Raw genomic sequence first — 16203 nt, 5'->3', positions numbered from 1 at the left:
CGTCCCCGAAACCTCTCTCATTCCTAATAGACCAAATCTATTCTTACTTTTAATCCATTTATTCAAGATGATTACTACAACACGAAAACTCTTGCGACTCGTTAAAGAGATAGTGTTCATGTATAACCATTTGTATATGTCTTGTCCTTATCTTCTTAATTAAGCCTTAAACTTCCATACATTTACCAATCATACTGGATCAATTAATTTTCATTTCACTCATGTGTAATACATGATATTTCATTCTAGCGTAGTGATTCAGACGCGAAGAGAGAGAGAGGGACCTGGGTTGGGCAGAGAGAGAACGAGAGAGAGAGAAAGTGTGGTACTTGTAATGGTGGTAGTGGGTGTTTGGTGGTGGAGGTGTGGTGGTGGTGGTGGTAGGTGTCACACCCCTAAAATCCACACGCGGAGTACCACCGCTTGGAGGCGTGACTGACCAGGATCAAGCCACCAATCATATTGAACATATAAGTAAATAGCGAATGTCATTCATCAATACGAAAGGTGTTTTCAAAACCAAACATAAACAAATGTGTAGCGGAAGCATTAATGTAAAAACCCAACATAAGTATCAAGTTCTCATAATGTAAATGTTTAACATGGAACTCAACAGTCCATGTGCCCACAACGATCGCGCCTCCCGTGCAAGCTCCATGGGTACCTATGGTCCTGCAAGGCATGTAGCAGAGAGTCAACAACTAGTTGAGCGAGTTCACAGTAAGTAAGTTCGTAATAGTAAGTTCATTTCGTAACATGTGGCTCTACTAGGCCGATAGTATGTTGTATTAGTGGGGGCTTCCCATATTTGTATATACACTAGACTATTTGTAACCATAAGTGTTCTTCTTAACCCGAGAACAGTAGTACGTACAAGGTTTACGTAGGTTTTACGTAAGCGTCCTTCTCAACCCGAGGACAGTGGTACGCGGGGGTTTACGTAGGTTTTACGTAAGTGCCTGTCACAACCCGAGGCAGTAGTAAATATAAGTTTACGTAGGTTTTACGTATGTGTCCTTCGCATCCTTAGGACAGTGATGAGTACAAGTATACGTAGGTTTTACGTATGTATCCTTCGCATCCGAGGACGATGGTAGATAGTCTAGTAACAGTGTAAGTACAAGTATTTTACTAGATCATGAGTTAAGCATTTTACTAACCTCGATTTTTGATGCATAAATCGACGATCCACGACCCGGATCGACCTGTTCCTTCATAAGTCCATTCCATAATTGGGTTGACCTTTTCTTCATATGATGAGCTTCCGCTCATGAGCATCCTTCCGCCAACTATACTACTTTCGTCACTTCAAGTTTTTCTACCATTCTCATCTATAACATCAATGGTTAGCACATATCATTTCATATCATTTCATTTTTCATTCTACATGGTGTTTACTCACCCATGACTCTTTCACGAATTCCCCGTTCATTTGTTATACCATACTTTATATTCCATTTGCTAGTTGCATAATTCTGTAGTTTGACTTTTTGGAAGTCCAATTGTAAATACATTCTTGCCTATGTCTATCAATTACCCAGTTCTGGCACATCTCTCTCTAGTCGAGCCATAAGCTCCCATTGAAAGCATAACCTTTTATACATACCTGGCGCGAGTCAAAACCTTTGACTCGTTATCTACACCCTGCGATGGTTATTTCTTTCTAGTTTTTGGCAATGCATGCCCGTACATTATGCTTACCTATAAGTATAAAACTTAACAAACCAAAACATTAAATATTGGGTTCAAAAGGGCGATCACCATCTAACCCGTATGACCCATTTATCCTTTCAACCATTCTTACTTATTTGATTTGCACCTATTTTCGAATTTCAAACTTTTTCATTCTATTATTCATTCCCTTCTATGTTTCGAATCCGTCTCGCAGTTTCTAACATATCATTCATATCTTTCATTCCTTTCATGTTTCGAATCCATCTTGCGGATTCGAACATATCATTCATATCTTTCATTCCTTTCATGTTTCGAATCCGTCTCGCGGATTCAAACATATCATTCATACTTCTCATGTGTATTTGGTACTTTCAATTCCCCGAAAGTCTTACTTTTCCCTTCACCCTTGTGACAACTCGTATTTCAGAACCGCCTCTTGTATTACGTGTTAACCTGTATGAACTCTATGTGATTACGTGAATTCTGTTGATTAAGTGAATGCTATGTTTTTGTGAATGTTTGAACCTTGATCCGATTGCACAAACCCATTCGGCCCACTATGTTTGACTCGAGACCAAGGGCAACCCGTGAATGGGTTCGGCCCACTCACTCCTTGTACGCATACATAAACTTTAGGGGGCTGTAGTTTCTCATTACTTGCAAACACTTAAAACACACACAACCCTAATCACCTCTCTCTCTCTCTCGTTTTCCCCTTGGAAACCCGACGGCAGCCCCCTCCTACTCGAAGCCCTTCCCGTCATTCTAATCAACCTATTCGAACATCACGGTTAGTGTTCTATCGTTGCTAGTTGCTTTGTTACGTGGTGTTGTGATTTCTACGATCCTATGTGATAGCTAGGGTTCATGCTAGTAGAGTTATTCATGAGATTTTACTTGTAAATCTGGAACATGTATTAGATTTTGATGTTAACATATGTGAGGAAACCGGTTGTTTGATGGTTGGAATCATGTAATAGCAAAACTATAGAAGGATTGTATGATGATCTATATTTATTTAGAACCGATTGCTTGTGCTGAATTGATGAGTTTCGAACATATGATTTGTGGTATTGATTGGTTTGTTGTACATATGACTTAGCGTTGCATGATAGTCTTTGAATTCATTAATCACATGATCCGATCATATGTTCCATAGGATATTGATTCACTGTTCTTGAATTGATGATGATAATGGTAATATGAATGCGCATAATTGCTGAATAATTGTGATTTGATCTGAATTGTGAAACTGCCAAAACTGTTAGCAATTGTTACGGAAATCATGAGCTGCAAATCAGGAAGTCTGTTACATCACCTAGTCTCGACACAGATTGCGAGTCGAGAACTCACTATCTCGACTCGAGACCACAACACCGACACAAACAGCACAACTCGAGACCACGGTTGCAGGATCGGTTGCGACTCGAGACCGTCTAGTCTCGACTAGTACCTGCATGACCCGAGACCTCCTTTGTTGCGACTCGAGAACTCCAGGACTACAACTCGAGACCGCACTGTCTCGACTCGAGACCACGTCTCGACTCGAGACCACGAACACATGCACATTGTTGGACTTGCACACTGTTACGTGCCCAACCATTTGGGCCGCATACTTGGACTTTGTTTACGTGACTGTTCTGTTGTCGAAATGCCCTGATTATACGTGTATGGTATGATCGCTACTTGTGTACAATACGTGTAGAACATACGTGCACTACTTGAATACGAACCTAACTCATATGGTAACCATGGTAGGACGTGGTTAACCACAATATAGCTTAATTGAACTTTTCTGTGTATCTGCCGAGTAAAACCAAGGTGAGTTCACACTCTTACCAAGGCATGGGTTCCCAGGGTCGGGAATGGGTTTTTGGATGATTTCTTGTACTGAGTTATTACTGGGATTACGTACTTGGGCCTCGGGAGAGGAAGGTTTTGGTAGATACCGCTAGACTAGTGATACAAACACTTCTCTTCGCACACACGCCGGGAATGGCTGCGATAATAGAACTAATCTTCGCACACATGCCTAGAATGGCTGCGAACTATACACTAAACTTCGTACACATGCCGGGTGGGCTGCGATACAAATATACCTAGTCTAGAAATACTTGGGAAACCCCTACTAAACTTTGCACACATGCCTAGAGGGCTGCGATACAAATGCATACGATACTTGGATTACTAAACAAACATACGATTTACATTACGATTACTATAACTGAACAAACCACTGTGAACTCGCTCAACTAGTTGTTGACTCTCTGTTACTTGCCTTGCAGGACCTTAGGTATACATGGAGCTTGCACGGGAGGCACAGTCGTTGTGGACATGGATCATGGACGTTTTGATAAACACTTATGACAGTTGAAAACTTATTAATTACGTTGGATTTTATACTATGCTTCCGCTACTTAAACTATGTTATTTGAACACCTTTCATATTGTGGATTGATATACGCTTACGTTTATTATTACTTATTATGTTCGATATGATTGGTGGCTTGATCCTGGTCATGTCACGCCTCCAAGCGGTGGTACTCCGCGTGTGGATTTTGGGGGTGTGACAGATTGGTATCAGAGCCATTGGTTATAGAGAACTTGGTTTTAATAAGGGAAAAACGTTTTTATTAAAACCAGACTATAACCAGAACAGTCCTCTCAACGATCCACAACGACGCTTCGCTCCACGTGCAAGACTCAACATTCTAGGTAATATGGTTTATGTTATATTGCCTACTTGCTAGATTACATAGAACTTTGCTCAGGGAATGCTTAGATACACATAACTACTATTGCTTGAGAACACTTGTGTGTTTACTCTCTTCTGTCATTGCACTTTTCGCGAACCTCTCTCACTTATGTTACCTTTGCTATGAAGATCATGTCTAGACATATTAACATGACTCAAGCCCAGTTGACGGCTCTCATTAACGAACAAGTTGCTGCGGCACTTGCAGCCGCCCAAGCAGGAGGTATACCCTGCAGTTGTAACTCACACTAGGGTCTTTAGATCCTACACTTTTAGACCAACTCTTGTGTTTAACTTTGTCCTATTCGTACACAATAGGTTAACACGCACCGCAACCTGTTTGCACTTTCAAGAACTTCATGGACTGTCGTCCAAGCACCTTTAGTGGCACGGAGAGGGCAGTGGGACTCCTCCATTGGTTTGAAAAGCTAGAGTCCGTGTTTGAAATGTGTGAATGCCCTAAGGCTCGCAGGATGAAGTACGCCACTGGCACACTTGAAGGAATCGCGCTGACTTGGTGGAATGCGCAAGTTCAACTCTTAGGCTTGGCAGCTGCTAACGCCACCCATTGGAACGATTTTAAGGAACTGATCAAGCGAGAATACTGCACACGTGATGACATCCACAAGTTGGAAGTGGAGCTCTATCATCTGAAAATGATGGGGTCGGAAATTGAAGCTTATACGAAACGGTCAAACGAACTGGCCATCTTGTGTCCAACCATGGTGGACCCTCCAATCAAGCGCATTGAGTTGTATCTCAAGGGTTTAGCGCCAGAAATCCAGAGCCACGTGACATCGGCTAATCTCGATAGTATCCAGGATATTCAGCGACTCGCTCATCGCCTCACGGATCAGGCAGTGGAACAAGACAGGCTGCCTAAACGTATCGGCGCTACTGCTATCACTACCACTTCTGCTACTCCCGCTACTCCCAATGACAACAAGCGGAAATGGGATGGGGATTCCAGCAAGGGTTCCGCTACCGTTCAGTCTCAAGCACAACAGCAGCGCAAGAATAGTGATTACCAGAGTCCGGGTCAGCAAACTTTTGGTGGTCAAGGGCAAGGTGGATATCGAGGAATTCACCCACTGTGTAACAGATGCAACAAACACCACAGTGGTCAGTGCCGCAAGGGCCGCTGTCAGAGATGTCTCAAGATAGGGCACGAAGCTAAAGATTGCAGGAGTTCACGACCTGCGAATCAGAACCAACAACAACCACCAGCGCCTCAAAACCAGCAGCAGCGGCAACAGCGAGGCAACAGGGGATGCTTTCAGTGTGGTGCTGAAGGCCATTTCAAGCGGGATTGCCCCCAGTTGAACCAGAATAGCAACAACAATAACAATCAGGGCAATGGGAACAACAATGCTGGAAACAATAATGGCAATGAAGCTAGGGGACGTGCATTTGTGCTGGGGCAGGGAGAAGCAAGGAATGATCCCAACGTAGTCATGGGTAAGTTTCTTCTCGATGACTTTTATGTTACTGTATTGTTTGATTCGGGTGCGGATACAAGTTATATGTCCCTAAAAGTTAACCAAATGTTAAAATGTGCACCAACACCCTTAAACACCAAACATGTCGTAGAGTTAGCCAACGGTAAAAGTGTAGAAGCCACACATGTAGTCAAAGGTTGTAGCATCGTCTTAGCCGGTCAGACCTTCTCCATCGACCTCATTCCTATAGTTTTGGGTAGTTTCGACATCGTTATTGGTATGGATTGGTTATCCCAGCAACAAGCAGAAATATTATGTAAAGAGAAGATCGTTCGTATTCCTCATTCTGGTAAAGAACCTCTCGTGACTCAAGGCGACAAGAGTGGTGCTGTGGTAGGCATCATCTCCTTTCTAAAGGCCCAGAAGTGTTTGCGAAAGGGTCACACTGCCATTCTGGCACTTGTTACTGATGCATCAGCAAAGGAAAAGAAATTGGAAGATATTCCAGTTGTACGCGACTTTCCTCAGGTGTTCCCTGAAGATTTACCTGGTCTACCGCCTCATCGCCAGGTCGAGTTTCAAATCGAGCTAGCACCAGGAGCAGCACCGAGAGCACGTGCACCGTATCGCTTAGCTCCATCAGAGTTGAAAGAACTCTCTACACAGCTACAAGAACTCTTGGATAAGGGATTTATCCGACCTAGCTCTTCGCCCTGGGGAGCTCCAGTATTATTTGTGAAAAAGAAGGACAGTACTTTCCGCATGTGCATTGACTACCATGAACTGAACAAGGTGACGGTGAAGAACCGCTATCCTCTTCCACGTATTGACGACTTATTCGACCAGTTGCAAGGGTCGAGCTACTACTCCAAGATAGACCCGAGGTCAGGTTATCATCAGCTGAGAGTCCGGGATGAGGACGTCTCCAAAACCGCATTCAAAACTCGCTACGGCCACTACGAGTTTCTTGTCATGCCATTCGGGTTGACAAACGCACCGACAGTCTTCATGGATCTTATGAACAGGGTGTGCAAACCCTACTTAGACAAGTTTGTGATTGTTTTCATTGACGACATCCTGATCTACTCTAAGAGTCAGGAGGAACACGAGCAGCATCTACGACTTATCTTGGAACTCCTTCGAAAGGAACAATTGTACGCCAAGTTTTAGAAATGCGACTTCTGGCTTCGTGAAGTCCACTTTCTAGGCCATGTGGTAAACAAGGATGGGATTCATGTTGATCCATCCAAGGTAGATTCGATCAGGAACTGGCCTGCACCGCGTACACCAACGGAAATACGCCAATTCTTGGGTTTGGCGGGTTATTACAGACGATTAATCAAAGACTTCTCAAAGATTGCTCAGCCGCTTACACTACTGACACAGAAGGGTGTCACCTACCGTTGGGGTAATACTCAGGAAACCGCTTTTCAGCACCTAAAGGATAGGCTCTACAGCGCACCTATTCTTTCATTGCCAGAGGGCACGGACGATTTCGTGGTCTATTGTGATGCATCAATACAGGGGCTCGGTTGTGTATTGATGCAACGGGATAAAGTTATTGCTTACGCTTCGCGCCAACTCATGGTTCACGAACGGAACTATACGACGCACGATTTAGAGCTGGGAGTTGTTGCTTTTGCGCTCAAGATATGGCGACACTACCTGTACGGTGCCAAGTGCACTATCTACACCGATCACAGGAGTCTCGAGCATATCTTCAAGCAGAAGGAATTGAACATGCGTCAACGTCGATGGGTTGAGCTACTGAACGATTACGAATGTGCCATCAAGTACCATCCAGGCAAAGCCAACGTTGTGGCTGACACTCTCAGTCGAAAGGACACTCTACCTAGACGCGTACGAGCACTACAACTTACTATTCAGTCTAGTCTTCCTGCACAGATACGAGATGCTCAGGTAGAAGCATTGAAACCAGAAAACGTAAGGGCTGAAGCCTTACGAGGCTCAAGGCAACGATTAGAACAAAAGGAAGACGGTGCCTATTATGTAACGGGGCGAATTTGGGTCCCACATTATGGAAACTTACGCGAGCTAGTAATGGACGAAGCTCATAAGTCTCGCTACTCGGTACATCCTGGTTCAGACAAAATGTACCACGATCTCAGAACGACGTATTGGTGGCCTAGTATGAAGGCCCACATAGCAACCTACGTTAGCAAATGTTTGACCTGTGCGAGAGTCAAGTCGGAATACCAGAAACCATCAGGCCTACTTCAGCAACCCAAGATACCACAATGGAAATGGGAGGAAATTTCCATGGATTTTGTTGCTGGCCTGCCTAGATCCCAGCGTGGGAACGATACTATTTGGGTGATCGTGGATCGACTCACAAAGTCTGCTCATTTCTTGGCAATAAAAGAAACGGACAAGTTCTCCACATTAGCAGACATATACTTGAAGGAAGTGGTCTCGAGGCACGGGGTGCCCACCTCTATCATTTCGGATCGCGATGCATAATTTACTTCAGAACTGTGGCAAGCAATACACAAATCTTTTGGCTCTCGATTAGACATGAGCACAGCCTATTACCCTCAGACGGATGGGCAGTCTGAGCGCACGATACAAACCTTAGAAGACATGCTTTGGGCATGTGTTATTTATTTCGGCAACAGCTGGGAAAAGCATCTCCCGTTAGTGGAGTTTTCATACAATAACAGTTACCACACCAGCATCCAAGCCGCTCCATTCGAGGCATTGTACGGACATAAATGCCGGTCACCTCTCTGTTGGGCAGAGGTGGGGGATAGTCAAATCACAGGACCAGAAATGGTAGTTGATGCTACCGAACGGATTGCACAGATACGGCAACGCATGGCGGCGGCTCGTGACCGTCAGAAAAGTTACGCTGATAAGCGCAGGAAACCACTCGAGTTCCAGGTTGGGGATCGGTGGCCTACAAACTGAACCTACCAGCAGAACTCGGTGCAGTTCACAACGTTTTCCACGTGTCGAATCTGAAGAAGTGTCTGTCAGATGAGACCCTCATAGTTCCTCTGAAGGAACTCACTATCGACGAACAATTACATTTCGTCGAGGAACCAGTTGAAATCACGGACCAGGATGTTAAGGTCCTCAAGAACACGAGAATCCCTCTTGTACGAGTTCGTTGGAACTCCCGTCGTGGCCCAGAGTTCACCTGGGAACGCGAAGATCAGATGAAACAAAAGTACCCCCAATTGTTCGCGAACAGTACAACCACTACTGAGGCTGAAGCTACCACGGAATTTCGGGACGAAATTCCAGATCAACGGGGGGAGGATGTGACACCCCAGGAAAACCAGTAAACGATACAACTTACCTAACTTCCTCAGTGAGTACGTACCAAATTTCAGGACGAAATTTCTTTCAAGTTGGGGATAATGTGACAACTCGTATTTCAGAACCGCCTCTTGTATTACGTGTTAACCTGTATGAACTCTATGTGATTACGTGAATTCTGTTGATTAAGTGAATGCTATGTTTTTGTGAATGTTTGAACCTTGATCCGATTGCACAAACCCATTCGGCCCACTATGTTTGACTCGAGACCAAGGGCAACCCGTGAATGGGTTTGGCCCACTCACTCCTTGTACGCATACATGAACTTTAAGGGGTGTAGTTTCTCATTACTTGCAAACACTTAAAACACACACAACCCTAATCACCTCTCTCTCTCTCTCTCGTTTTCCCCTTGGAAACCCGATGGCAGCCCCCTCCTACTCGAAGCCCTTCCCGTCATTCTAATCAACCTATTCGAACATCACGGTTAGTGTTCTATCATTGCTAGTTGCTTTGTTACGTGGTGTTGTGATTTCTACGATCCTATGTGATAGCTAGGGTTCATGCTAGTAGAGTTATTCATGAGATTTTACTTGTAAATCTGGAACATGTATTAGATTTTGATGTTAACATATGTGAGGAAACCGATTGTTTGATGGTTGGAATCATGTAATAGCAAAACTGTTAGAAGGATTGTATGATGATCTATGTTTATTTCGAACCGATTGCTTGTGCTGAATTGATGAGTTTCGAACATATGATTTGTGGTATTGATTGGTTTGATGTACATATGACTTAGGGTTGCATGATAGTCTTTGAATTCATTAATCACATGATCCGATCATATGTTCCATAGGATATTGATTCACTGTTCTTGAATTGATGATGATAATGGTAATATGAATGCGCATGATTGCTGAATAATTGTGATTTGATCTGAATTGTGAAACTGCCAAAACTGTTAGCAATTGCTACGGAAATCATGAGCTGCAAATCAGGAAGTCTGTTACATCACCTAGTCTCGACACAGATTGCGAGTCGAGAACTCAGTGTCTCGACTCGAGACCACAACACTGACACAAACAGCACAACACGAGACCACGGTTGCGGGTCCGGTTGCGACTCGAGACCGTCTAGTTTCGACTAGTACCTGCATGACCCGAGACCTCCTTTGTTGCGACTCGAGAACTCCAGGACTACAACTCGAGATCGCACTGTCTCGACTCGAGATCTCTGGTCTCGACCTGAGACCACGAACACATGCACATTGGTTGACTTGCACGCTGTTACGAGCCCAACCATTTGGGCCGCATACTGGGACTTTGTTTACGTGACTGTTCTGTTGTCGAAATGCCCTGATTATACGTGTATGCTATGATCGTTACTTGTGTACAATACGTGTAGAACATACGTGCACTACTTGAATACGAACCTAACTCATATGGTAACCATGGTAGGACGTGGTTGACCACCATATAGCTTAATTGAACTTTTCTGTGTATCTGCCGAGCAAAACCAAGGTGAGTTCACACTCTTACCAAGGCATGGGTTCCCAGGGTCGGGAATGGGTTTTTGGATGATTTTTTGTACTTAAGTTATTACTGGGATTACGTACTTGGGCCTCGGGAGAGGAAGGTTTTGGTAGATACTGCTAGACTAGTGATACAAACACTTCTCTTCGCACACACGCCGGGAATGGCTGCGATAATAGAACTAATCTTCGCACACATGCTTAGAATGGCTGCGAACTATACACTAAACTTCGCACACATGTCGGGTGGGCTGCGATACAAATATACCTAGTCTAGAAATACATGGGAAACCCCCACTAAACTTCGTACACATGCCTAGAGGGCTGCGATACAAATGCATACGATACTTGGATTACTAAACGAACATACGATTTACATTACGATTACTATAACTGAACAAACCACTGTGAACTCGCTCAACTAGTTGTTGACTCTCTGTTACATGCCTTGCCGGACCTTAGGTATACATGGAGCTTGCACGGGAGGCGCAGTCGTTGTGGACATGGATCATGGACGTTTTGATAAACACTTATGACAATTGAAAACTTATTAATTACGTTGGATTTTATACTATGCTTCCGCTACTTAAACTATGTTATTTGAACACCTTTCATATTGTGGGTTGATATACGCTTACGTTTATTATTACTTATTATGTTCGATATGATTGGTGGCTTGATCCTGGTCATGTCACGCCTCCAAGCGGCGGTACTCCGCGTGTGGATTTTGGGGGTGTGACAACCCTCACGTCCACCTACTACCTATAACCAACGGACATACCTGTAACAATTATCACGGTCCCACAAACGTCAAATGTTTCTTGTGTATTGGCCAGGTACACAATCCACATACTAGTTTCGTGTCTTCATGTAATCGTCACCTTATGTCCGAAGAATTTGGTTTCGGCACGTGTAACATTTCAAAACTTCATTACTATTACATCATTATCCTTCATTTAAAATTTTCATTCACTTAATAGGTTTTACCATTAACTGCACTCACATGTTAAATTTACGTACCTGGGTCAATTTGTCTTATTACATGCCTTGGTGTCGGTACTAGACCACATTCACGAATCATCCTCTCCAAGCATTTATGCTTACCTTACACATAACATACTGTTAGTTATCTCCAAATACATACTTAAGTACATACTTACCTTTGCTTCTACCCTTAGATCATGATCGAGTCTCGGATTGTGCGGGTTCCTTTTCACAAGAGCACACAGGTTTGAGTTAAAGTATTTACCTCCTCATACTTGATTTCTCTCAAACCAGGGCTCTGATACCAACTTGTAAGACCCTAATCCTGATTTGACCGAAAACGACGCAGCGGAAAATGAACCGTAAAATTTCTTTCTTTTGACTACTCTAACATACTTGAATACCGTTAAGGTCAACCCTTTTAACATGAATACATCATTCATCATTTATTTAATGTAACTATGTTAACAAATAATTACAACAACATGACCGCTTTCTCGTACAATCCATGATCTTCAACTCGACTCTCGTTCACTTGTCCATCATGAATATCTGTAACCTGCGGTCACCATATATAACCAACACGTTAGTACATGGTAACATCATATATAATTTAATACATATCCTTAATAGGCTATATCACATTCTAGCTACGTAAGGTATTCCATTGAAACATCCTCTCAATTAATTTACTCGAGTCCGACATCAATTCCTCGAGGGTCCGGCGTTCCCATACCTGCACTCCATTTATTTCATTCTCAATAGTAACATGGTTAGGGGTACGTAATCTCAAACATATTGAAAACCCACATCTTCACATATACGTATACCAGTGATCTGCAATCATTAGATTACAACACGTGTATACACTTTCATATATCTAAGTACATTCATACGTATCTCATTCATATGCACGTACATACAAGTTCGCATGACTTACACACTTTACAGTTCCATATCTACATACATACATACATACATACATACATACATACATACATACATACATACATACATACATACATACATACATACATACATACATACATACATACATACATACATACATACATACATACATACATACATACATACATACATACATACATACATACATACATACATACATACATACATACATACATACATACATACATACATACATACATACATACATACATACATACATACATACATACATACATACATACATACATACATACATACATACATACATACATACATACATACATACATACATACATACATACATACATACATACATACATACATACATACATACATACATACATACATACAAGTCACATTCACTTATTTGTAAGTGGAGCCTTAACTACAAACATATAAACACAAATCAATGCAATTACAAACAAACATAACCGACTAGCTTCCAACAAACATGATGTACATTCAGTAACATAATGAACACCCCATTAACACGATGAACATTCAGCAATATAATGAACATTTCATTAACACGATGAACATTCAGCAACATAATGAACACCCCATTAACATGATGAATATTCAGCAACATAATGAACATTTGATTAACACGATGAACATTCAGCAACATAATGAACATTCCATTAACACAATGAACATTCAGCAACATAATGAACATTCCATTAACACAATGAACATTCAGCAACATAATGCACATTCCATTAACACGATGAACATTCAGCAACATAATGCACATTCCATCGATGAACATTCAGCAACATAATGCACATTCCATTAACACAATGAAATTATCATCTTAATTTACATTAAGGATAGATGAAGTTCATATGAACTTACCTTGGTACTTACCCTTACCCGTAAATTCTTACATGGTTCCCTATATACAACATACCAAACTTCATTTATAAATAAGAAGTTATTCCGGAAATCACTTACCTTAAGTGTCCGTATTCGCATCCGTTTACTCGCCTCCTTTTGACCCGTTAGCCTTCCATGCTTCCATCCATCTTGACATGATCCCTATACTTTCATGTCATCGCATTCAAATTCTTGTTAGCATACATGATTGTACATATTAACGATCATATCAAATTCATGTTTCACATTTGACTTTCATTAGTCAATTCCAACAACCATAAGGCATATTTCCACAAGTCAATCTTTTCAAACTCATATAATTCATCACATATAACACATATTGATATAACACGCATCATATGACTTTCTATAATATTACAATTGTGACAAAAAGTCTAACATTGCTACTTATGCACAGTTGACTTTCAGAAAGTCAACGATTTATCATATGAACTTTCGACTTAACCTCATACATCTATGTCATTATAGTAGACTATACTAATGACACTATATACATTTCATACTCACGATGCAATAAGCATACAAACACATGATCATCTAGTCATAAGCACACACCAAGCATATTCAATTCCGTTCATTATAGTAACATAATTCTACAACTAACACCATGACCTATGCTTAACAACCCAACATCATTCTAACTTCATCCTGTTCTAATGATCTCATATGCTTCACATTTAGAGTACTTTTACTTATCAATTTTGATTAAGCAATTATTCAAACATGTAGTAAACATCATACCATTCCAACATAGAGTACAATATTCTAATGCATACTTTTACCAAATAACATGGCCAACCAAATCCTACATGAATTCCATCTAAAAATAGATTTTTCATGCTTAGTTATCATCGAATACATCATATCCCCATATTACACGATTTCATCCATTACTTGCATACTATTTCATCTATTAATCTCACCTAGGCATTTCATCAAACACTTGGTGTGCATACCACAATTTATGCATAATGTACAAGCTCCTAATGCATAATCTCCCCACATTCATACATAATTCATCAAATTTTCTTACTAGTTAACAAGTATCATTCAAACATAGGCATTATCATAACAAAATCTCTAGTTCATCCAGCTCATTCATATTAAACCATGAACCATCAAAACCCCAAATTTCTTGAACATGGATTCTTACACTAGAACTCCAAATTGAGATGATTAAATCATTATTGGCACTAGATTAACGGATTTAATCATGAATCTAACCATCTCATACTTCCAATTGACTCAATTTGTGGTACTTAATCAAGACCCATCAAGAGCACTAACTAAGGAGTTTCAAGAAATCATTTTGGTACCTACTTGATGCTCATAAGATGATGAGTCTTCTTTAAATGATAGATCATTCATGCAATTCCATCTTCTTCCTTCTCCTTCTTGATTTGCTACACATAAGAGCTATTTTCTTCACACATTTGTGTGTGTAAAATGTCGACATATGCACCCCCACAAACATAATATGCAGAATTTTTTATAAAGTTTGCTCATTAGTTACTTTTGGTCCTTCTACGTTGTCATACCTTCACAATTTCCACCAAGTTCATTTCTTACTTGTTTTAACTAAATAATTTAACTAGGTTAAATAACCTAGTCATTTTATTTCATGGTTTATCATATAGAACATATAGCAAATATTAACATTCAAGTTTTGGGGCGTTACACATATGACGAAGGTAAACATTCGAGTTTTGGGGTGTTATAGGTCTACCCCCCTTAAAGAAGGTTTCGTCCCCGAAACCTCTCTCATTCCTAATAGACCAAATCTATTCTTACTTTTAATCCATTTATTCAAGATGATTACTACAACACGAAAACTCTTGCGACTCGTTAAAGAGATAGTGTTCATGTATAACCATTTGTATATGTCTTGTCCTTGTCTTCTTAATTAAGCCTTAAACTTCCATACATTTACCAATCATACTGGATCAATTAATTTTCATTTCACTCATGTGTAATACATGATATTTCATTCTAGCGTAGTGATTCAGACGCGAAGAGAGAGAGAGAGACATGGGTTGGGCAGAGAGAGAACGAGAGAGAGAGAGAGAAAGTGTGGTACTTGTAATGGTGGTAGTGGGTGTTTGGTGGTGGAGGTGTGGTGGTGGTGGTGGTAGGTGTCACACCCCCAAAATCCACACGTGGAGTACCACCGCTTGGAGGCGTGACTGACCAGGATCAAGCCACCAATCATATTGAACATATAAGTAAATAGCGAATGTCATTCATCAATACGAAAGGTGTTTTCAAAACCAAACATAAACAAATGTGTAGCGGAAGCATTAATGTAAAAACCCAACATAAGTATCAAGTTCTCATAATGTAAATGTTTAACATGGAACTCAACAATCAATGTGCCCACAATGATCGCGCCTCCCGTGCAAGCTCCATGGGTACCTATGGTCCTGCAAGACATGTAGCAGAGAGTCAACAACTAGTTGAGCAAGTTCACAGTAAGTAAGTTCGTAATAGTAAGTTCATTTCGTAACATGTGGCTCTACTACGCCGATAGTATGTTCTATTAGTGGGGGCTTCCCATATTTGTATTTACACTAGACTATTTGTAACCATAAGTGTTCTTCTTAACCCGAGAACAGTAGTACGTACAAGGTTTACGTAGGTTTTACGTAAGCGTCCTTCTCAACCCGAGGACAGTG

This window comes from Helianthus annuus, chromosome 1 (assembly GCF_002127325.2).
Source record: "Helianthus annuus cultivar XRQ/B chromosome 1, HanXRQr2.0-SUNRISE, whole genome shotgun sequence".
Classification (NCBI taxonomy): Eukaryota; Viridiplantae; Streptophyta; class Magnoliopsida; order Asterales; family Asteraceae; genus Helianthus; species Helianthus annuus.
This window is presented reverse-complemented; position numbering follows the sequence as displayed.